Below are 24820 nucleotides of genomic sequence, written 5' to 3'. Positions count from 1 at the left end.
ACTGTGAACGTTTGCTGAAATGGCAGTTAAATAGCATTCAAAAGAAATCCCGGTCTGCATCATATCCCAGACATTTAATGGTCTCTGTAGTGATGTCATTAGGCCAATCTTATAAAAATAAGCTTTCATCTTCAGCTACTATGACCCTGAGAAATTCAACAGCACAGCTGGGTTCTGAGAAGACATCAAATCACATAATACTTGGGGATAGTCAGCTTAGTCTTACCTGCATTTAAAAGCAATTTTCTTGTCCTTAAATAATCTACACATGTTAATTAGAAGCTAGTAAAGTAGCTTAAATGCTGTGAAATTAGAATGAATTATTCATGTCATTTCTTGGCTGCAGCAGTTTCAGATAGTGTTTTTGTTTTGGGAAAGAAAAAAAAAAGACTTAAATAATGAGAAGAGAAAGAATATTATTAATTTGCTTTCTGAGGAACAGAAGCCTTTTCTGTTGAATGGGCTTTCAGTACAGAGGAGTACTTCAGATGAAAAAAACATCCAATCCTTTAGCCAGTACATATTGACCAATATTTAACCACTGACAAGCCTCTGACTGCTGTCAGAGATATCTGCAATTCAAAAAGAGCTTTTTGCAGGCTACATCACCTATGTTCTCTACCAAAATGTTTCCTGCAGCAGAAAAAGTAATTTGGGGGTTGCTGATTCAGGGGGGAACACTAGGTTACCCTACTAAGAAAGCTTTCTTTAAGGAGTGGCGCAGATAGGTTCACTTCTCCTTGGGAGTAGAGGCTAACTTTGGTGAACTCTGAACATAAATCAGTACAAATGGCCCATGAGTCACTAATTCTGTCTGTGAAGAGCTGCACAATTAGATCTCTCTATCTCTTCCAACCTGGGTCTGAATAAAGAATATAGATGAAGATGAAAGGCAGAATTTAGAAATACTAATTGTGCAGATTTTGACTTAGAGCAACTAAGACAGACTTAGTAAGTAAGACTTAGAAAGAAAGATAATTAACGGAAACACAATTAAGCTATCCCAACAGGAGCCATCTTCAGCATCTCAGCTGGAACATGCTGTTCTGTTCTCACCAGGTAGAACAGTTCCAGTGTCATCCAAAATCTTCAGCTAAAGAAATCAAACCCTCGTTTATGTGTTTGAAAACAAACGTAAAATCCAACAGGGAAAATGTCACATGGAAGTGAACACAGAGCAGCAGAAATTCAGGAATAAGAATGGAGGAAACAGTAACAGTGCTGCATCTGCACGTGTCTTTATTAGTGCAATTAATGCTTTATGGCACCTAAAGATGATGCAAATTTCTTTACTTGATCACAGGAAAATGTCCCTTAGTTGAAAATCAGAGAAGTCCTTCACCATGCTTGTAGTTGATACATAGAAGTGCTCAGGAGCCTGGGCAGATCATCCTTTATCACCCTCCTGCCACTTGCCCCCAAAGCTTACTTGCAGTGGGAGATTTTAGCCTGGTCATTGGGTTAGCAGTAAAAATGCAAGAGGCAGAAAAGAGATGCCCAGAGATCCAAAACATTTTGTCCAAAGAACAGGGGAATGCAGGAGATGCATAAACAAGCTTCATCTGAGGATATGAGTCTCCTACACAATGAGCAGCCTGGGGCTGTAACAGCCTACAGTCAGCTGTGGTGCCTCTCAATGATCATTGAGCAGCAGTCCTTTCCATTAAAGGGGTGAATTACTTTGCTTTTCTGCAGGACAGAAGTTTATTTTGGGGCCATTACTCAAAAGCTGATGGCATGTGGATAGTTGACAGCAAAGTGTACCCCATAATAATGTGTCCATGTTCCTATTCTCAAAGTCAATGGCAGATACAGAACAGACCCAGTTTCAGCTCCCAGTTCAGTACCCTACTCACTAGACCACAAAATTGTTTTTTATATAGACAGACATATAAAGATACGGATGGATGGCTCAAAGCCTGATTTTATTGCCATATGGACATCTAAAAATTAGCATTTTAAAATGTAGAGGATTTTATCTCCTGCATATTAATAAGTCCAATCTTCTACAATGAGGCAATAATTAAATGGCCTATAAAAGCAGTTAGCATAAGTAGCAGTGAGATCTAACATAGCCTTCCAATGACTACAGAGGCAAGCACGATTTCTTATCATAATTTGCCTCCCCTACTACACAGCCATCTCAAATACTAGAGAACGATTGCTGGATCAGATATCTCACACAATGCTGTCCATTCACCTCAGCCCTGAGTTGCTTTACATCATCTTCTCTTGCAAAATTTCTGCACCCTAAGAGGAAACTCACAGCGTTGTCAGAATCAGTTTCAGATATGACACTTTGTGTGCAGATTGACACCCCCAGTGAATGCACTTAAAATACCTATAACAGACTTTTTTTTCCTCACCCTGCTCAGATTTGTGATTTCCTCTCCTTTTCTGATACTCTCACACACACGACACAGTAACAATGTGCTCTTTCTGAGCTACTGTAGCTCAGTATGCCTTGTGACAGCAAGTAAAAGGGAGAAAAGATGCAAAGCACACACCAGGAGAAGCGAAACATACGTCTCCAACCACACAAAATGCATTGGCTCAAATTCTCGGCAGTGCAGCTCCCACAGATTTCCTGGAACAACAAATATGATCTTTGTGCCTTGCCGGTCTCTGTAGATATCTGATCCATTTGGGGGGATGTAACTCTGGATTTGCCAGTCGTGAAGGCCCTGACTCTGTTTTCTCTCCACTTATTTTATCTGCTGCAGTGAAATGTAATACAGCAGAGAACATACTGACACCACCATATTTTGCAATGACACGAAGACAGATCAATAAACCTGTTGGATATTTGGCAGAAATGACAGTGCAGAAATCACAGCTATCACTCATCTCTGCAGCTGAAGTTCTTTGACATCTGGAACCACTAAGGATGGAGCAACCACAAGAGGAGTAAGTTACAGTAAGTTACAAACACAACTTAAAACTTTGAATTTCTATTTCCCTGGAAATTTTGGTATGTCAGCATTTCCAGTGAAACTGAAAGTCCATTACATTGTACCAAAAAAAGAGATTGCAGGTGAGTCCGCACACACTGACAACATTTTTTTCCTCCAATTAATATGCTCCTTTTCTTCTTCAAAGCCTATTTCATTACAAACTCAAATAGGGGACACTTTGATCTAAAAAGTCAGGTGTTTCAGATCTGTGTTAATTAGCAGCTGTCCTTAAAGATTTCTACAATAAATTTGATGGAAAAATATGTTATAATTTGTCATGCTTGCTGTATGTTTACTATGAGAAAAGCATAAGTGAAGATGATGTCATGTCTAATATGAGAAAAGCATAGATGAAGATGATGTCATATGACACATCATCTATGTATCTATGTGTTGGACATACTGAAACACAAGTTTAGAAACAGGAAAGTGAAAATACAATAAATATAGTCTAAACCAATTGTTGAAGTTATCCAGAAATAAAATACTGCAATACCACGAAGTATTTATTTCCAAAGCATATTACAACCTCAATTTAAAAATAAAATGAATAGAAAATGTAAACAAATTGTATACAATTTTTTTTTTTAACAACTTTTTTTTTCAGTTAGGAGCAAAATACTTTTTAGTAGGGTCTGCTTTCAAGGACCTGCTGACACAAAGGTCTTCTATAATGCAATTGGCCCTTTAAGAGAACTGCCTGCCCTCCAGCTCCACCCTGCAGCCAGTATATAAGTCAGGAAGATGGCCTGAAGTGGTTGATGGGAGTCTGAGCTCCTGCAAGAGATGCTTTGAGATGGTGAGCTGCTTGGACTGTGCTGGCTGCTCAGCTGTATGGAGACAACCACCAAGGCAAAGGTACTGCTGGGGTATCTGGGTGAGCACATGATGGGCAGCTGATCTACTTGGTCTTTTGGAAGCTCTGAAATGCAGTGTATGTCTTAGAAAAGACATGGTGGAGAGTGAGCAGTGGGTGATTGGGAAGTTTGTGACCTGTCTGCTTTTATTTCAGCAAAGTCTGGGCTTTGCTGAAATAGTCACCTTCTGTGTTTCTGTAGCAATTGGTCTTTAAAAGCTCTGGAAGTGCTGCCTGGTATTTTTGGGGTGTTATCTGGTAGCTCTTGGCTGGTTCCTCTCTGCAGGAGAGAAACTGAGGTCTGCCAGCTGTCTGGTGTCAGTTACAAAGCAGATCTGGAAGGCAGGATCCTGGTTTTGCTGGTCTCCAGGACTGACTAGGGAGTTGTGGTCCTTTCTTTTCAAGCTGTGTAAGAAGTAAGCTGTAGCATGTTACTTAACATACTAAAAATGTGCTTTAAATGCCTTGCACTAATTCTGGCAGTTGTCCTCAGTATTTTCTTGTTTTAAGATGCCTAAAATATGAATAATCAGGACAGAAGGAGAAGGTCAAGGGATCAGGCATTACATATCCAGGAGAAGCAGGAAGGAATAGCATTTGGGAAACAGAATTATTTTCCTCGAATGAACTCTTGACATGGATGAGAATTAACTTTGCCAAACCCAGATGGTGCTGCAAGGAACAGGGAAGTTAATTCTTCCTATTGCTGAAGCGCAGTATAACCTATTTGTCCTTTATCTGTTCTCATTATGTGGTGATGAGATCAAAGCTGACATCTGGCTGCAGTTTTGCTGAAACCGGGCAAGTGATATTCTGCTGCATTCATGTAGAGAAAATATATATAGAGAGAGCAAAGCTACTGGTGCTGCCTCACAAAAGCTTTGGTGTTTGGAAGGTAGCTTACATTCTGTAGTAACTGCAGCTGCCTGTGATACTGTATTATCCTAAAAGCTAATGGATTAAACAAGATTATGTTCTGAAACGCATTGATCATCTTAGCCTTATTGGTATATTAAAATATGGGCCAATTTTTGTGCTGGTCTGATATTTACATCTGTGCAAAAAGATGACAAAGTTGTACTTGTGTAGCACAGTCCCTGTCATGCTCTGGTTGCAGAGGAGAGAGCTCCTCTATTTCCAGCTCATTCTCATTCCCTGGTGCGTGCTGTTGTGACGCACTCATTTAATTCTTGAGGGCTGCAGTTCAGTGTCAGTGTGTTGATCTTGATAGATTGTACACAGCCTGTTTAGCTGTGCTAAACACTTCAGATATCTGTAATAGAAAAGGTAGAGAAACGGGTCTGGAGTGCACCAGAAACAAATTTTAAACTGCTCTCCTTGTTGAAGATTATTCCTGGCCGCATCCTCTAGGTGAAGCTGAAGGGTCCTATGCTGCAGCAGAGCCAAGTACTGGGGTGGAAGTGCTGGCAAAGGTGGGCTGTGCACAGTCAGACCTCATCCAGCCTCCAGGCTGCATCCTGGGTTCTGAATGCCTGACTGCAGGGTGATAGTGTCTCCTAAGAAGGGTAGTAAGCAGCATCGTTCAACTAATAGAGTACTCTGTAACTGCTTCTGGAATGTGATGCGTCCTTAGGAGGAGAGCACTTACAGCTTTGAAATTTTCCTCTTTTTTGACAGTATCCCGATTATTTCAACAACAACAAGAACATTATATGTTCTTGTGTCTGTATTTTCTGCTGTTAGTTGTAGCAAGGGCCTTGGCCTTTAGCAGTCTTTCTAGCTGCTAAGTAAGAGCTGTAGCAGTAGGTACTCAAGCACTCTGCAGGTTTGAGTACTCTGTTTTGAATAGGGCTGCTGTGGGTATACCTGAGCGTCCAGCTGGTGAGCACTGTGCCATGTGAGGCAGTGTGCCTTGGCCAACAGACTTCTGTCAGTGCCTGTGGAGCTCCTCAGCCATTTCTAGTCTTGAAACCATAATAAAAACCATAATAAATGACAGCAAATATCACCCTTTTTTTTCCCCTTGCCACTAACTTTTTAAGGCTAGTCTATGCTTTATAAAATCAGATACATGTTCTCACTCCACTTGCACACTGGTTTGTAAGCTGCTTCTGGAAAAGACTCCTGTGCCTGGCATGGGAAAAAGAATAAAAGGGGAATTTCAGTTTTTCTTCAGGCATATTACATTTCTCCAGGCTCCTTTCATATTGCCCAGAGTGGTTATATGGAAAGGATATCTTGGCCCTCCTTTGTCACTTAAGATGGTTGTAAAGTACTGTATTGCTACAAAAGACAAGTTTAATGTTCTCAACTTCTAATCAAATATCATTTATGTTAGATAAAAGTGGTACTGAATAGCAAGCTTCAGATGTGCAGATATTAAACATCCTGAGTATGCAAATAGGGTCTTAAATGATCATTTAAAAAATGGTTAAATGGCTCTTCCTTATTACACTGAAGTAATTCATAGGTCTGAAGGTGATACTGAATGCACTAAAATAGTGAGAGCATCTAAATACCTCATAATATAGGACTAAATTACTTATCTCACAGAAGGTAATTCCTGGAGGCAGATGGGACTACTAAAAATTCATTCCACTGCTCTTCTGCTTTGTGAAAGGGGCTGCAATGGTGACTGTACAATGCAAAGCTGGTGAATATGCTTTATCTTCAGGGACAAATTAAATTAGTGGGTGTATAGATGGCACATAGTGGGCCAAATTCCTTCTTAATAGATCCCACTGAAGCACATTCTTTGTTGTGCTTCCCTGACAACAGCAAGTAGCAGTATGAGAAGCAATCTATCACAGCCATACTTCATAGGGAGATTTAAGGTATCTTATTAGATAAGCACATTATCGTGAACACATCATGTAAACTACAGCATACATGTGGGGTTTATACCACTTCCGAGGACAGAATATCCCTAAGTATGACAGTTGGATGCTGTGAGGTTATTTCTCTGCCTTTCCCTCATTAGACCTGAATTCACAGCTTCAGTCTGTAGTCAAAATTGCTGTTCTCTGAAGGATTTCAAACATTATGTGAAATAAGACTTAGCCTAACTGAGGTTTGCCAGCTTCCCCAAAGTATCTGCACATGATACCAAACAAATCTCCACTGTTAGACAGCCTCAAGCAGAATATAACAATTTCTGAAATATCCATCTTTCAAATGAGACTGGATCTCAGAGCCAAGCTCTAGATATTTCTGATGTTTAGAAGAACATGAAGCTGGAGTCATACTTGGGTTTAAAGATCTCCCTCTAATACTGACATGAAATTATCTTGGGAGCAACACAGAGGGGTCTAAGGAATTTAGAAAGGTCTTTGTTCCTCAGCACTCAGACACATTGAAAGCCTTTCTGCCTCTCTTCCTTCTATTTGCTGGGCTTTCATAAGATCTTATGATCCATTTCAAAGAGAAAGCATTCCTTCAACCCTTAAACTGTTTGAAGAAATAAAAGCAAATAGTTTAAAAGTTCTGTTTACTCAGTTTTCCACGTTAGGAAAAAAAGATCCATCATGTTTGGCTCAGTTGTCAGTGGAGGACGTCAGGGATTTGCTTTGTGCATGGATTGACTCCTTTGTAGTGGTGAATGCAGATGTACTGTGGGTCAGAGGCTGGTGTCAGAGTGAATTCTCATTCTCATATTGATGCTATGCATGAAGGCATAAGTATTCTGGTGTTGGTAGGCTTCTGGTAGTAGCATTAAGAGGGGTATTTAGGGCTGGAGCTGCATCAGACAAATGTAATTAGACTATCATGGAATCACAGAACGGCTTAGGTTGGAGGGGAACCTTGAAGATCGAATTCCAACTGCTTTGCTATGGGAAAGGCTGCCTCCCACCAGATCAGGCTGCCCAGGATCCCATAAAACCTGGCCTTGAGTGCCTCCAGAGATGGGGCCCCAAAACCTCCCTGGGCAGCCTGTTCCAGTGCCTCACCACCCTCTAAGTAAATAGCTTTTTCCCCACACCTAACCTAAATTACCCCTAGTCTAGTCTAAAGCCAATCCCCCTTGTCCTACCTCTATGAGATAGTGTAAAAAGTTGGTATTCCTTGTGCTTATAAGCTCTCTTCAAAGTACTGGAAGGCCACACGTTTCTGTACAGAACAGCTTTCTGAGAAAATCTATGAGCTCCTCTGTACTGCCTCTGAGATTAAGTGTTGTCTATCCTAGGCAATTTCTGTAAGTATTTTATTTGCACTGCCAATTAGTTTGGAACCACAATGCTGCTTTATTAATTATGAATGAGCACCCTACCTCCTCAAACCATGTTTGGGTCTGGTTTAAATCATGTGTTTCCTTTCAGCATTGACTCTGGTGCTTCTTTGGTCTCTCATCTGGTTAAGCGAGATCAGAAACAAGCCCTCAAAACCCAATTTCTGAATATAAATTGAAGAACTGTTTGCTGCTTTTTACTTGTATTCAGGTTCAGTCAAAACAACCTAGTAACTTTCAGATGCTTTAGGATGTGCCTTGGGATCAAAATTCAAATTACATGGGTATTTTCGGATAGCTACTTTGCATTGTTCAGTGGTAAGAAAATATTGGAGAAGAGATTCTTGCTGCTTTTCCTCCAGCCATTCTATTGCAGAGAAGAAAATTTTCCATTAGGCATATAGGATACACATAATTATTTAAGAACAAAGAGTAAATAAAAATAATAACCAAAAATAAACTGTAAGAACATGCCACGTTGTTATTTGTCCTTTAATGTTTTCAAAGCATTTGCACTTCAAAACACACTAATCTGTCCACTTTGATTTATTTTTATTGAAATACAGATCAAACTCGAAGCCCAAGGGAAGGGAGTTGTTTTTTGCTTTTTTTTTTTTTTTTTTTTTTTTTTTTTAGCCTGTGGCAGAGAAACGATTTTAATCTTTTGGGTGCCAAGGACAAAAAATGTATTAAAGAATGGAATTAGAAGGCAGAGAGATGAAGATGACAAAATAGCAAAGAACAAGCACAGCTTTGCAGAGAGAAGCCATGCCTTAAAAAAATATTCATTTCTGAAAAATTGGTAAGCATGTACAAAATCCTATGATTTTCAAGAGTTTTTTGCAAGTTCCCTCCCCAAAGAATCTTGAGCAAGTTAGGCTGTCACAGAATAGAAGTGAAGATCCTTGGGGGTAAGTGGATGAAAGCACGGAACAGTGGTCTGACATTGGAGGGAGGTTATTCTATGGCATTCTGTAGGGACTTGTGCTTGGGACTGTGTTATTCAAGGTGTTGGCAAACAACATGCAAAGAGCTGAATAGCAAGGCAATACCATTTTCTGATGATATGAATTTGTTCATGACAGAGAAAGAATAAGTTCAAGAACCTGCAGAATGTTCTTGTGCTACCTAAGGGACTGGAGGGTAAAACAGAAGATTAAATTCACATGTTAAGAACTGCAGAATAATGACCATTGGGAAAAACAACAGTAATTATAACCTACACAGTGATGAACTGTAGATTAGCTATTAGCATTCAGGACAGAGATTTTGGACTCACTTTGAACAGTACTATGAAAACATTAGCTTAAGGCTCAGTGGGAATGAGTCAGAAGGTGCAGAGAATTTTAGAAATTATCAGGGAAGGAATAGAGACCATACCAGGAAATGTAATTAACTACTGTTCAGATGTCTTGAAATCTGTGCATATCTTTGGTTCCCCTGAGATGGAGAAGAACAAGAAAAGGCACACAGTGTAGCAGCGATAACTAAAAGTGCAAAACAACTTCCTCATTGAGGAAACAAAGCAAGGTATGATTCTTCATTCCTTCCCATTACATGAGTCTGCAGGCCTCAAAAAGTCAGGAAAGATACTTTATATTAAAAAAAAAAAAAAAAAAAAAAAAACGAGAATTTTTTCCTCTACAAGGCATCTTTGGGACTCCCTGCCGCAGGATATTTTGGTGTCATGTTCCTTGAGTGACCCATCCTAGGGAGACATCCAAGGCTCTGGCTGGACAAGGCTCTGAGCAAGCCAATCTATCTGTAGGTGCCTCTGTTCTTGCAGTCAGTTGGACTACATGACCTTTAAAGGTACCTTCCAAGGTAAGGATTCTACAATTTATTTACGTGAAAAATTAGTAGAAAAATTAATATAGGGAAATTCCTTGATGAGATGCTGATAAATCCATGGATATGTACAATCCCAGTGAGGTACAGATTGAGGAAAGCCAGAAATACAGATAAGGGGAAGGGTCACTTCATTTCACCTGTTCTTGAATCTTTCTCTTGAACATGTGCAAAGAGCAACTGGCAGAGACAGGAGTTGGGGCATTGGGACCTTAGTGCTAACCTCTGCAGCTAGTCTGCTCTTATCTATACAGAAATTGTATTCATTTAGAGGGAGGAAGCTAAACTTCGCATCACAGGAACCAACCTTCTATGTAGAATCAGCAAAAGCAAACAGATGGACTTTTTTGTTGCTTCCTCTGGGTACTGCCCTTTCTGATCGTGTCCTTTCTTATTCTCCTTTTCATTTGACTGCTGCCTGCAGTACCGTGTGATCCCTCTCCTTAATTATGCAGGGACAACATGAAGTGCCCCACCAACTGATAATATTTATTTCTAATTATACTGCTTTTTCAAATGAACCTGGCACACTGAGTGTAATTCTGCTGTTGTTGTTGACTTTGGTGTAACTCTGTGGGATGCCCAAGGCAATTGCTAAGGAAAAGATGAGTTCTTGAGCAGAAATCTGAAGCGAGTCATAAACTCGTGCTGCAATTTCATCATTCCAACTAATCAGTTTGAAGGCTGTCTAGGAAAGAATCTGGAAAAGCAGTACATTTCTCTTAACTCCTGGCTGAGTGGACCAGACAAGGCTATAGGCTGAGAGGAATCTCATGGAGTCATTTCTTATTGCACTTAATCACAGTCACTTGTTCCACAAGCCCTTGGCAACCTAACAGCACTTCTCTCCTTGACACTGAGTACTCTCTGGAAAAACTTACAAAAAGATTTTTCTGCTGTTTTCAAGGGTTAGACTCTCCTGGCCTCTACAAACTAGAACCTCTGACACTTCATTCTCACCCATGGCAGGAAGTATTGCATTTACAGCTAGATTTTAGTTGGAAGATATTCTTTCCATACCATATTTTCTATACTAGAATCACATAAAATGTTAGGAATGAGGTCTCACAATTCCCTTACATTTCACTACTGTTCCAATTTACAGAAGGGAAACAGTGGCAATCAGAGGTGTTGCAGGAGAGTTTCAAAGGCAGCCAGCTCCCTTGGGCAGGTAGCGTCCTCAAAGGCAGGTTAAAACCTCCCTCTCACTTGTTGGCTTTGGGTGGAACAGCTCAGGGTGATGCACTGGGAGTTTACTGGGTTTTGGTGCTCAGTGAGCAGAGCTTCTTGAGACTCTTAGTTGCCAGTATAAGAATCAGGTTAAGCTGTATGCAGCAAAGCTCTTGCACAGTTACAGGGCAGAGTCTAGAAATCAGCTTGTCTTTTTTAGTGTTTCTAGACCATGCTTCCCCTCCTTGGGGATATTTGTGCTGCATGATGCACTAGTTTCACTGTAGGAATTATATTGGCAGACTGTGTCGTTCTATTAATCAGGTAGGTTGTACACAGAGACCTAATACAATAACATCCCTGTTGTACACATGAGGTGCATACACACAGATGCGTGCACTGGAAAGATGAATTGTTGAGTGATTCACTTTTAATCTGAATTAATGTCTTCATTCAAACTGTGGCTCTGCTCATGTGAGGAACACTGGTGCATTTCTAATTTCTTTTTCACACTAGATTGCCAGCATAATCTGCTGGCAGAAACCAGAACTGCTGAAAAGAGGACAAAGAAAAGGGCTTGTGGAGGAGGTGGGAAAGAAATGTATTCTGTCAAACACAGTTAGACTGTCACTCAGGGTGTGGGTGAAAACAGACAGCTGATCTATGCAATGTGAAAGTGAGCTCTAATGGGGACAGGAGAAAGTACCTGGCAGATGGCTTGAAGAGCCTCTTGCTGCATATTGCATTGATTTTTATGTCCCCATCACCTTGTGCTGCTTATTCTACCCACTCTGTTCTACATGCATGATCCTAGCTGTATACCTGTCTGGATTCACAGCTTCTTGCCCAGTTGAACTTCCCTCTCTGGCAAATCTTGCAGATGATGCTGGAAGTATGTTAATGCTTATAGTTTGTGCTGTCCTTTGGTGTTTTTGTTGCTTTCACTACCCTGTTCACAAATTATTCTCTACTGCATTGCTATTAATTGTTGCCTTAGAAGACAGCTTTTGAAATGTCATTTAATGCATATAAAGCAAGATCGCTGGATAATCTGGTGTTCATATTCAGTTTGAGACTAGAATGACTTTTTAGACTTATTTTAAGAAATATTAATCATAATTAAAGATGTCTGGTCTATGCATAAATAGATGATACATCTTGAGAAGACAACAATGTCATTTATTAAAGACATTGTCTAAACAAACAAACAAGAGGGATGTGGTCCTGTTCATTTCCTTGCTCCAGCCATTAATTTAATCTGTCTTGTGAAAGATGTGAATATAAGCGTCCCAAATTCTATTTCCTTTTCTCAACATGTTTCTTAGTGCGTGTCTTGCCCAATATCTGGAAAGAAATTTCAGAATGCATGCGAGTAATTCTTCAAAAGAATTTTTTTTAATCTAGTAAATCTCCAGGAATAGCTCTAGTTTTGTGATTCAGCACTTTCTGAGAAGCTTAATTTATCAGAGACATTGCTGATTGGCTTTACATGAACTTCCTTTCATGAAGTAATCTCTTGACTGCTACAATGAGCAGATTTAATCTTGATAGCTGTAGGAGAAAATCGATGCAGTACCTCCAGCCATGATGCCTGGCTGTCTTCAGAGTAACTGCATTGTAAACAATTCCAATGAATATTTATGGAGAATGCTTTGCAGTTTTTACTCGCTTCTAATCTCTGAGTGATGATCTAACAGGACTGGTGTAACTGCTCTTCCATATGTCCTGGTGATAGACATTAATAAGTGTAATAATGCATGAACAAAGTCTGTGATGGCAGTGTAAAATCTTTCAAGTCTACAGTTTCTGGGACCTTGGCACCATATCTTGACACAACAATTCTGCAAGTGCAGAGAAATTAGAAATGGAGATCATAATAGATAGCTTTCACTAGTATCAGAACTCACCAGACCTTCACTCAATGATACAGGCAGGGAATGTCAAAGACCATTCACAAACAAAAGAAACAGCAATTCTCCTTGCCTTATTCACCTGAGGCATATAGGACTCTGAATGGCAAGAGTTTTGAGAAAGCTACACTGGAAAAGCTCTGAAAAATGAGTGCTCATAAAATATAGCTGAGACATGTATTTGCTTTGTTACAATGGCTAACTCAAAAAAACACTGTACTCGTTCTGTCATTCTGAACATCAGAACTTGCCTTCAAGAATGCATATGATGATAATTCCTGACTCTTTGTCTGCTGACATCACTAACAGGCTGTGCAAGAATGTGATGTCCCTGTGCCTGCTTTAGGGAATGGCCTCTTGAAGGAGCAGGGTAAGAAAGCCCAGTGTTTTGTTTAATACCAACACTGCTCTCTTATCCTGTATCATTAATCTGTGCTGGTTTCGTTCACTGGAAGAGGGGTCACTTCTCATACATCCAAGTGGTAATTTCAGCATTTAGCAAAGGGGAAATGGTGAAGACAGGTATTTGACAGAAACAAATCAGAACGATGGGAGAAAAAAGATGAAAACTCTGTTCTTACTCCCCTGAAATGTCCCTGAGGCTGTGAACCTGGAGCTCACTGCAGCAGACCTATGTTCATGTTTGATATTTGAAACAGAGCATTATAGGCATTGTCCGTCGTTGAGTTAGAGGAGCTGTGGCTCAAACCCAGCCATTTCCACTGTCATTTCTCCCTCAACTTCCTCCCTCCATTGCAGAAAACAGAACAAAATTTTCTTCATCTTGCAATTTGGCACATGAATAACAGAACAAGACAGCGCATAAATCTACATTACAAAACCAAGCTGGTTGCCCTTACCCAGTCTCTCCTTTGTCAGCACATGGAATCATCCAACATCTCATCCTTCAGAACATCCAGGTACGTAGACTGTTATACGCAGAGACAGGATCATGCACAAGGAGAACATGTTCACGCCACGCAGCCTTGGTCAGCAAGATTGCATCTGACTGAAAGAGATTCCCCACTCTCCTGCAAAGCAACGTCAAATCGCTCTTGAACAAACACCACTGTCTGACTGAAAGGACTTTAGTAGCACAAGGGTATCCCTATGAGATAGGCATTTCCAAGCATGAATTGTTTGATTGACAACTTCTCAGCCTCTATGGACATCTCCATGCTGGTCTGAAAAAGACGTATTTCTCCAGCAAATATTTCCAAATCTATCTGTATTTCTGGTTTGCTTTGCCTCAACAAAAGAGCGGAATGTAGTGATGATTTCCATTTTTTGTTGAAAATTATTTTCACAGGATTTTGCGTTCAGTGGAAAATGTTCCTTTGCCCAGCTGTACTGTTTTTGTTTTTTTTTTTTCTTGAAGGCCCTATAACAAGATCAAAGAAAGGAAATGACCTACAGTTTCTCAAGGGGCGTAGCTTAGGACAAAGCCACAAGAACAACCTCAGAATGCATCTGACAGCTAACAGCCTGAACTAAGGGAGAGCCATGGGGCAGAGCAGCACCACTGGCTATTTGTCTTTGTGATCTCAGCCACCAGTGAGAAACATGCTTTGTTTCTAACGAGACTGGGGTCTGTGGGGTGAGAAATGCAAGGGCTATCTTCTAGGTGACTACATGCTGTTAACATCTGTTTATTTGCAGTCAGTACCTGCTTTTGAAACTGCTGAGCAGCACTTGACAAAGTTAGATTTTGCTAATAAAGAAAAGAGAGATGCCTAGACATACCTCACGCATAGAGATGAGCACAGCCCATTCCCAACTGTAGCTTTTTTCCCTGTCATGTGATTTCTTCTTTCCATCCCAGTGACTGCTTTTCTTTCTGAAAAGGGGAAAATACTGGACTGTGAAATACCACCATGCTAAGTGAGATGCCAGCAGTCCTGTTTGCCTCTTAGTCTGGCTGGAGCAGCTCAGAGATCAGACTTTGGAACAAATATCTCACTGATTTCTGCTCATTTATGCTTCCTACTCAAGGGAGAGACAAGCAACATCATTCAGTGCTCACATGCAGTGCATTACTAGTGATGATGGAGGACCCTGCTTCCACTGCAGGGTGCTGAGCAGGGCAGCAGCCTGCCCTTGTTGCATGAGATATCAGGAACAGATGATGTGCCTGCATCCTGGATAGATTTTAAGAACACCACTGTGTCACTACTTCATAGCTAATCAGCTTTGCTGGGTTTAAAGTCTGTTGTGTGCTAAGGAAACTGCTACTGAGGGAGTGGCACGTTTATGTCTGATAACAGCTCAGGTCACTCAGCATTATCACTGAATTGACTGGGACAGGCACTGCCTTATCCCCTTTGGCATCTCTCAGGCAGATGTTCCAAGGCATAAATTCCACATGCATTATCTGAAAACTTTTCTTCCTTTCCCTTTAGCAATCCCTGTGGCTCTGTAAACCACAGATGATATATGGCCATGATGGGATCAGAGGGTTGGGGGAGGACAAAATAGAAAACAGGAAAGAGAGAAGAGGTGGGACAGGAATGCTCAACAATCAACAACTTCAGGAAAGTAAAAGATCCAGAGTCCTTTGTGTGTTATATTTGCACTTATATGCACATATAATTAGGACATGCATTTATACATATATTCTTATAATATAGCTAGGTATTCTGCACCTAGATATTCAGAGGTGACAATTACTTGAGTGAAGACAAGCATCTGTACAAAGAACTGCCTGTCCTGAATGGAAGGAAGCTGTATCTTCTGTTCCCTGTGGGTATCTATCATTTCTCCCTTTCATATCTGGTGACCTTTAGTTGTAGTGGTGCTGGCTGCTTTGAGGAGAGAGCCCTAAAATCTTGCTATCAACAGGCTGTGGTTTCAGAGCCAGCCATATGAATGCAATGGAGGTTTGCTGCTTTCCCATTGATCTTAGACTTGGGTGTTGGCACTGGCAGATTTTCAAAGGAATATTTATCTATGTCCTCTGCTTTTTTGGCAACTGTCTAGGATGAAGTCTCAGAGGAAGCAACCATGGAGTGTTTGCCATGTAGCGTATCTGCTTGTTGCAGTCTCAGGAATAGGTTACAGCATAACAATACTGAAGCCTGGAAGAGGAATTTGTGCAGGAAATGCAGTATAAGTTGTGTAGGAATTATCAAGTCCCGTAAGAGACCCCACTCATTAGCTCACAGGAGCAAAACATTGCCTGCACACCCCAGAGTATGACAATATGGTCCCATTTGACTTCAGATTCCTAAGCATCCAAGAGACCAATAGTACATGTGGGCTTAGAGGGATTCAAATTTTTTTGGATTGGGAACACTAAGAATTGTGATTTTAGTTCTGATCAGGATCTAATGTGTTCAGACTGGGTCTCTGCATGATTTCCTGGAAACTCACAATCTTGTGAATGGGAGATTGCAGGTTGGAGAGGTGGGAGGGAAGAAGCAACACAGGGCTGAAATGTGGCTCTCTTCACTCCTTTGTGTTATTAACTATAAGTTGTGCAGACATCACCTCACACCAGCAGGTGGTATTGTCTCTTGTGCTTTATGGTAGCAACAAAAACATCTCCAGAAAACTACATCTCTCTGTCAAGCGAGGTGTGTGCCATGCTCTGCATTACTTACGGACTTGTCCACAACACACAGAGTAGCCTCTCTTTGGAGGCTTATAGTTCAGAAAGGATGGAGGTTTCCTTTGTTTTTCCATGTTCTTTGTCTAAAGCACTAGTAAATTGCAGGCTGTTTAAGCAGTCAGAGCTGCAAGGTTGCTGCTGAAAGTGGAGGAACAATTTGTAGTAAGTAGTTACCAAGGTTCAGCAGGGCAAAAGATTCCACTCAATTTCTGAATTAAAACAATCATGGTTTACAGTATTAAAGACATAGAGAGCAAAAGCTGTAGGAAGTATGGCTTCATCTGCTCCCAGCAAGCACAGTGCTTAGGCACAACAGTCCCACCATGGCCCGTGGTGTGCATGTATGTCTTGTGTCCACATCACTTGCAATCGAAGTGCAAAGTTTTCTAATGATGCAGACAAAAATGCTATACTCTGCACGGCGTTTGAAGGGATGTCAAAGATTTCTGTACAGTATGTTCACGTGTCTGCCCTGGATAAGCTTTTTCCATCACTGTCAAGCAGCCAAAAGTGGGAATAAAAACCTCTGTCATCAATGCTCAGTGGTTCTCCCATAACTGTTTCAGAGAGAGTGATGAATACCATGTCCAAATGAAGCCGCTGGGGAAAATTAAACTGCTAGTAATGACCTAGATTGAAATTTGGCTGCGACGCTGGGACTAATGACTTGTTCTCCCATGGGAAGTGGCAGGGGAGCTTGGAGATGAGCAGCTCATGGCCACCCTGGAAGGCAGCTCCATTCTGCCATATGCCACGTCCCATCCCGGGGCACTGCTCATAGGAGGCTGAGGTTTTGGCTTGGTGCAGAGAGACAGTTTTGGCAGATGGATAAGCAAATATGTTGTTAGGAGCTGCAAAGGAATATAGGAATTTTTGTTTGCTGTAGCATATTAAGTGCTTTATGTTCCACATGTGTGTCTGATCACTTCTAAATTAGGTGCTTCAGGATATGGTCAGATAATCACATGAAAAACTTAGTGTGTTTTATTTGTTTTAGGACTACAGATTGATACTACAGATTGATATTGCTCTGCATGGACATGGTAATTGTCTGCAAGTGTACTTCTAGTCCAGTGCCATGGGAAATCTGATTATTTTCTTAGTGTTGGTCACCAGCTTGTAGGAAGGCCCTGAAAGTAACCTTAATGCTCAACCAGTGTGAAATTCTTCAAACTTATAAACACATTGGACCCACTTGTGTGGTGTGCAGTGTAAGTATTAAGTCCTTTTAATACGATCTGCACGTGCAATATAAATATAAAAACTTCCTACCTGTTACCCAAGGTGATCTGCAAGCCTGGAGATGTGATCAGCTGTGCTGAGGAATATATATGTATGGTCTGTGTGAACAGGATAACTTATCCAGATATGCTATCATGAATTAGATCCCAAGATTTATGGGAAGGTCTCAAACTATGTAGATGGTTTAGAATCATAGTGTTTTTTGAGTTGGAAGGAACCTTTAAAGATCATCTAGTTCAACTTCCATGCAATGAACAGGGACGCCTACAGCTCCATCAGGTGCTCAGTCTAAAACTCTCTGCTTTTAGTTCAAAACAATTTCCTCGTCTTATCACAACAGACCCTGCAAAAGTCTATCCCCTTTTTTCTTGTATCTTCTGTACTGGCTTCACACTGAAGCAGAGTAAAACCACTTTAAATGCAGCTGAAAATGATTTTCTTGCATTTTCTTTCTTGAATGAGGCTGTAACTGTATGAGCTATCATTCATTTTGGTCTGTGGTGATTAATTCTCACTGGGTGAGTAGCAGCGATCTGTGCCATGGCTGACTGCTTGTTTCTTACACTGCACCACTAACTTACATTAATATGCAGAAATACTGAATTTGAATGTGCTGTCCCCTCCCAAATGTTCTTTGGTGATAGATTTGACAGGAGTACTTGTACAAAACAAGCACTATAGAAAATGCAAAGAGTTCTCATCAGAACAGAGAAGGATTTTCCTCAGTTTCCAGTAAGAGACCCCTGGCAGGCAGATGTAATGGTTGCAGGAGATTGGAGTTCTGTGTATTGGCTAAAGAAACTGTGAATTCACAACCACAGGGCTGGGCCTAACGACTTCCACCCAAATCATATGCAGAATTTCCTACTGCTGCACAGCGCTTTATGTGCTTAAAGCATGGGCGGGAGCGCGGGCAGCTGGGTGGCTAGAGGAGGGAGAAATTGCATTTATTTCATCCTGACAGATCACTCCATTTTATGAGGGTTATCTGCTGCACTAAGCAAATATTTAAATAAGATGGCCCGGAGAATATCTCAGGAGGATTTACTACAATGCAGATTCCATCTGAGATTCATAGATTTTAGGACCTGAAGTTCACATAGCAATTGCTATGACTACTTCTAATTCATGTTTATTATTGCAGTTTTTCCTTGGCCATTGACACCAAGGAACCTCTTAGACAGGCTTGCTGCAGCTGTGAGATGGAATGGGGTGAATGGGAGCGTACTGCTGGCTGCAGTTCCATGTAGTACATACCAGTTCCATGTAGTACATACCACTGAGATACATCTGCCCTTAGCATGTAGGCACAGATCTAGAGATTTTCCAATTCCCCAAGATAGGAATAGGAAAACCTATTTATCTGATTTTCTGTCTGAGAAAGGTGATGAAGTCATTGGGTTTCTGCCCACCTTCTCCATGTAGCCAAGATGATGATGAATTGGTTGCACCAACCCGTTTTCCCCTATCCAACCTGGAGTTGCTTCCTCAGTTGGCTCATTTTCAGCCCTTGGTCTCCTGAGCTATGTTCTAGGTGATGCCCACCTCACCAGGGCAATGCTGTGTTGCTTCCCCATGCAGAGATTGGGCTGAAACGGACATCACTGCCCTGTTTGTCACTGCTCCCCAGGGCAAATGCTAATGAGGAGAATATTTGGCATGTGTACCTCGATTGCCCTCTAGTGCTAAACAGCAGCCTTGACAAGATCCTTTGCAGAAACAGAATTTGGAACTGCTGAGAAGATTTGATTCACATTTAGGATTTTATTTTGACAATTAAAATGCTTATTGATGACTGGAGGGAGGCTGTAGGCTAGCCAAGAAGCAATATCCTGAGTCAAATAGCAGAAAAGCAGTTTGAGAGGGATTTCATCATCAGCTGATGGGAAATTGAATGCTGTAATGCAGATTATTCCATCAGATTATCTAAGGCAGTTTGTTAAGATGGTATGGAAGCTGCCAGCTATTTGCTGCACTGAACATATTGCATTCTGGAGAATTCAAAGATCCTTAATGTGTTAGACCAGTCAACAGTAATTTGTTATAGAAATGCACAGGCTACTGTCTCTATTAGACTCCTTCCCTCCCAAACTCTCCAGCTATGGTGGCATTCATAGTGCTTTATAGCCCCATAGCAGGCCAGTCTTTTGCTATGTAAGATGAAAGCAGAGGAGAGGTACCTTTAAATAAATCTTTGTCTAAATTATCATTATTAAGCTTCACAGTTAATATAGGTAGGCAAAACAAAGCTGTTTGGTTTTAGGCTGTCAGCTGTGGGATTGATCCCAGAAGAATAAACTTCATCTGGAGTTAGACTCAACACTGTCTCATGTTAGGGAGAGGAACTCCCTTTCAGACTCAGTTATGCACTTGGGAAAAGCCCTTCATCTGTCCTACTTTTCGTGTTAAAATATTATTTGCATTCAGTAAATCAGTATCTTATTGAAACCTTGTTCCCCCCAATCCTTGGTGCTCAAATAGGTTTGCTGGGTCCCTGTGAATGACATTCACATTGAGATATGAATCTTCACAGATAAACTGCACCCCTAATGTCATTCCTGCAAGACCATTCTCCTCAAAGATAACTAATGAATTTTCATGGCTGGTTTTTTTTTTTTTTTTTTTTGCACTTTTGTATCATGAAGAATCTCAAGTATGCCAGGACATTTTAAAAAGCAAATTATGATGAGATTTTTTTTTCTTCCCAGTATTACAGAATCCTACAGATGGAGTATAAGAAAGCTCTGGTTCAGTAAGACTTTCAGGCCATCTGTTCAAGTAAGAATTGCAAAAATTAATGAACAAAATAGGTATCAAGTACCTCTTTTCCTCCTTCATTTTGTTATATGCATGTATCCCTGTATTTTCCATAAGCTCTTGTCTGAGGGACAGTTGTTGCTCAGTACATGCTGTGCTCTCTGAAAAATCATGATCGTTAATATCCATTTCTTGTTAAGAAGAAGAAGAAATGTATGTGTCTTTCAGAAATCTACCTGTGCTTTTAAAGGTGGGGAAAGAAAGCCTTAAAATTTCCTAAATAGGTAATGCCCATTGTATCTGCTAACCAGAGAGTAAACGATCTGTACACCGCACACCCTAAAATACCTACATATATTTAACAACAGTGGCCTCTGGTGGAGCTCAGCTAAATAGAGTACTAATAAGTTGCTCAGAGCTGGTGATGACTGATTACAGCTCTGTGGTAATGGACTAGAGCTCAGGATTGCACCTCCAAGCATCGATCCTTCCAAGGATATTGGCCTTTCATTAATATCTACTCAATTTTTAGCATGTGCCTTTGTCCTTAATGCTGTTGCATTGTTTAGCACTTGGAGATTCATGAGTGAATCTCTTCCTTCCTCCTAATACATTTGAAAAGCAGTTTGGAGGCCACAGAAATCCAAGCTGTGTTCTTTTAACCCAGGCTTTGATTTACACCAATGGTGTAAGAATTTACCTGAGATTTTTGTGTTTCTGGTACTTTGGTTAAAAATAAATAGTACGCTGTTTCAAAAGTTGCTGGGAGATGGGAGCCGTGTAACAAACTGCAAGAACAAAGATTGAGAGAAGTGCAATTCCCTTTTTATTTTACTAAAAATCGTGCAGCATTTTGAGTGAGCTCAACTACTTATGCTTTGGTTCAGCAACCTGTTCTCATTTAATAAGCATGTAAACATATGCTTATCCTTAAGTACCAGTTTACATCCCATCTGGCTCAAGTCAACTGCTCGTGTTATGTGCTTTTCTAAGGGTAACCTCTGCATCTGCTAAAATCCTTTGCCAAATCGCTGTCTCCATTTTCTGTTTGGATATCTAGACTTATTTCTCTGACTTAGATCCACGTCATCCATGTCTTACAAGTCCAGGATTTAAACCATTAGCTCATATTGCTTATAACACTCACCCACACCCTTCTACATTTCAGAATGCATTATGATAGTAGCAGAGCTTCATTTGATTTTATCATGGCAATATAGTTTAAGCAGCTGATCAAAGCCAAATGCCTTCTGTTTAATTAGCTTTCCCACTGACCTGAGAGTGCAAATGTGGGAAATCACAGTGTGTCACTAAGGTCTTATGAATGTCTAAAAGACATACACCTCTCCTGGCATTAAGGACACTGTCAGCATTTGCCCTCCAGCCTGGCAGATATCTGGGACATGAAATATATTTCATGAAACGCTATTCTTTGCACAGCTAGCACTTAATGACTGGAGCTCCAGGCCAAGTACAGAATCCTAAAATGAGGCCATCAACATCACCCAATTACTGCTGTTATTAAAAATGCCAAGTGTAATCATAATAATAATTAGACACTTACTATGCAGCGCTGCCTAAGGAATACACACCATGTGTGTAAGATGTCATGCAAGTCCTGGGCAATCTTACCACCTCCACGTTACTGCATGAGAGATAAATTGCATCTGAATGGGATCTGCCTCTGTAAATCCAGTTTTCTTGGTCTTTCACCTTCCGAGGATTTATTTTTGTTTTTTAATCTGCAACTAGTTATAGCCTCTGAGCTTTGTCTTGCCACTAACACCCTCTCAGAGACTCTTAGCATCCAGAGAGTATCTCCCTTTGATCTGTTATTTATTATCAAACAATTATCCAGACAGACAAGTTACACCCACAGTTGTTGCCTCACATGCCAGAAAAGCAATGGTCCAGAAGAGTAGCAACATGCTCAGTGTCAGATGATTTTTACTGACTTCAGGCAAGTCCTTCCCTCCTTGAATGTCTGTTGGCTCATCCACAAAATGGGCCCAAAACTGCAGTTTCGTTTGTGAAAATGCTTTGTGATTCTTCAGTAGAAGTCCTACAAAAATGTGCTAATTATAAATCTGCTAGTTGTAAGTGTATTTATTATATTTAAGATTATCATGTCCACAGTTGATTTATTCCCCAACTGTCATTTAAAGTCCAGGCTCCCATTTCCTTCCATATCTATAGACAGAAAGCTCATACATCTCCTTTGTCCCAATCTGCTGCATTGCATGCTGAGTTATATCTCTGGTTTTGCAACATTCTAGCAAAATCACAGCTTTTGAAAGAGATTAGATGGCGTAACTTCGCTCCACTGACTCTTCCATCCTGGCATCTGTTTTATTGCTTTATGTATTGTGGAATTAAGAGAGATTATCTTCTAATTATTCCCTGTAGTCTGCAAGACAGATAGGGGGGAGAAAAAGCAAATAGTATTTTATGTGCTCGAACTTAAATCTCTTTTCTGGTCTTTGTCCCAGAATGACAGAAGTATGGGAATCATCTGCAGATGAGATATGGATCTGCAAGACAAAGGTCAATGCAAGGTTCACATAGATCATGCCAGCAGGACTCTAAATGTTGGGGGAAAAGAAAAGTTGATTCTATTAAGATCATGCAGTCATTTCACCTGGTGAAGACCTCCAGCAGAAACTGTCTCAGAATAGTTTAGATACTACATTTCTGAAGTCAGGACTGCTGTACCTGTCCAGCTAGTATCAGGCCAAGTTAAAGCTATCTTCCCCCCCCAGAACATTCCTTGCTCTTTTCTTTGTCTATTGTTCTGTGTGCCAGGATTGTATATTGCATACAAGGCATGGCTAAAGGTAAGGCTTTCAGGAGCTCGTATTCCCACAGAAGCCATGTGGGGCAGATGGCCTTTGGACAAACCATTGACTGGTGATTAGAAAACTAGCTGACCTGGGGAAGAAAGAGAGGGTACAGGGAGCGTGGTGAGGCCCACATACCAACCTCACAGATAACACTCTCATGCTGTAGTTCAGCCCATGGACGAGCTGGTGCAGCTCCCTTGGTGCCTGCACCCAGGTGGAGACCATAGACATCACTCCACTCCCACAACCTTTGTGCCCTGAGGTTACAGAAGTGAACTGCTTCCTACAGATTTCACTCAAAATTGCCTCCAAGCCATAGAATCCATGAAATGTTTACAATAAGAGTTCTGAGTTCTTTATCATGAGGCATCTGCAAGCCTTCAAAGCAAAGGTGGGCTGTCATGATAAATGACTCCTTCCAGGAGTGAAAAGAGCAGGACTCCCTCTTTCCTCTCCTGCTTTACATGCTTCTATCTCCATGCCCAAGGGCCTCCTGCCCAGTGCAGGAGCACTGCCTCCATACCACAGCTACGCTCTCATGCTTTCCCTGTGTGAACTTATTGTACACAAACCACTAGTGCCACTACAGCTTAGTTTGATAGGCATCAACCTCACCATTTCTTTTTGAGGTTTGTTTCCTCTCCCAGTCCTAGATCTGCCTGATTTTCCTTGGCTTTTACCATCTTGGAAAGTGATTTAGGCTTATCTTTTTATTTTCTCCTCAACCTTCTATCTGCACAGCCATAGGCTTGCTGATTTTGCAGATGGAGAAATTCTTCCTTTGGATTTCAAATGGAGATATCTGCCAGTGCCGAACTGATTATTCCAAAATGGATCACACTCTGCTGTGGCTAAACAGAATGAGATGCTGATGAGGGGGAGCAAGGATGCAGAGCAAGAGGATGTGGGATGGCAGAACCTATAACAAAATTAACAAATTAACATTGATAAATACATCAAAGAGAAAAAAAAAAATTGAGAAGAGTAAGAAAAGGACACAAGTTCAGCTGGGGGAAAAAAAGCTGAATTTGTAATCAAAGTGCTTCATCTGAGTCTGAAGTTGCTCCTAAACACAAATTGAACTGGCCGCTATCTGTTTTGTCCCAAACATGGCTAGCCATGAGTAACTCCTGCTGTTCTTTTAGGTACAGCACCAGAGGGAGGGGAGCTTGAGTGCTCTAATCTCCAAGGTAATGATGCATCCTGTGAGTTTCATGACATCAAATTCTGGGAGGGGAGGGGGTAATTAGTGCCCCAGTGACTGTAACAGGCTGTGAGTGGTAATGCCAGTTCCGAGCATGCAGTTTTATTGCATCACAAGGAAATCACGTGTGGCTGGTAGAAGAGTCTCTGCTCAACAGGAGCTAAAGAAATGGGCCACATTAAGTACAAGAGTGAAATATTATTTAAATATCACCTGGTAAGGGGAATACTGCCTTCAGAACCATGC

General features: G+C 40.9%; 1 long non-coding RNA gene across 1 annotated transcript; it reads left to right on the top strand.

The window, feature by feature from the left end:
- The first annotated feature begins 3725 nt into the window (after positions 1–3725).
- Positions 3726–24561, top strand: LOC128081660 (uncharacterized). The gene is made up of 3 exons (XR_008207312.1): positions 3726–3812; positions 20482–20551; positions 24516–24561. It is a non-coding gene; the product is annotated as an uncharacterized LOC128081660 (long non-coding RNA).
- The last annotated feature ends 259 nt before the right edge of the window (positions 24562–24820 follow it).

This window comes from Tympanuchus pallidicinctus, unplaced genomic scaffold, assembly GCF_026119805.1.
Source record: "Tympanuchus pallidicinctus isolate F22 unplaced genomic scaffold, pur_lepc_1.0 scaffold21, whole genome shotgun sequence".
NCBI classification, from domain to species: Eukaryota; Metazoa; Chordata; class Aves; order Galliformes; family Phasianidae; genus Tympanuchus; species Tympanuchus pallidicinctus.
Note: the sequence above shows the minus strand (reverse complement) of the source record. Positions and strands in the feature narration are given on the sequence as shown.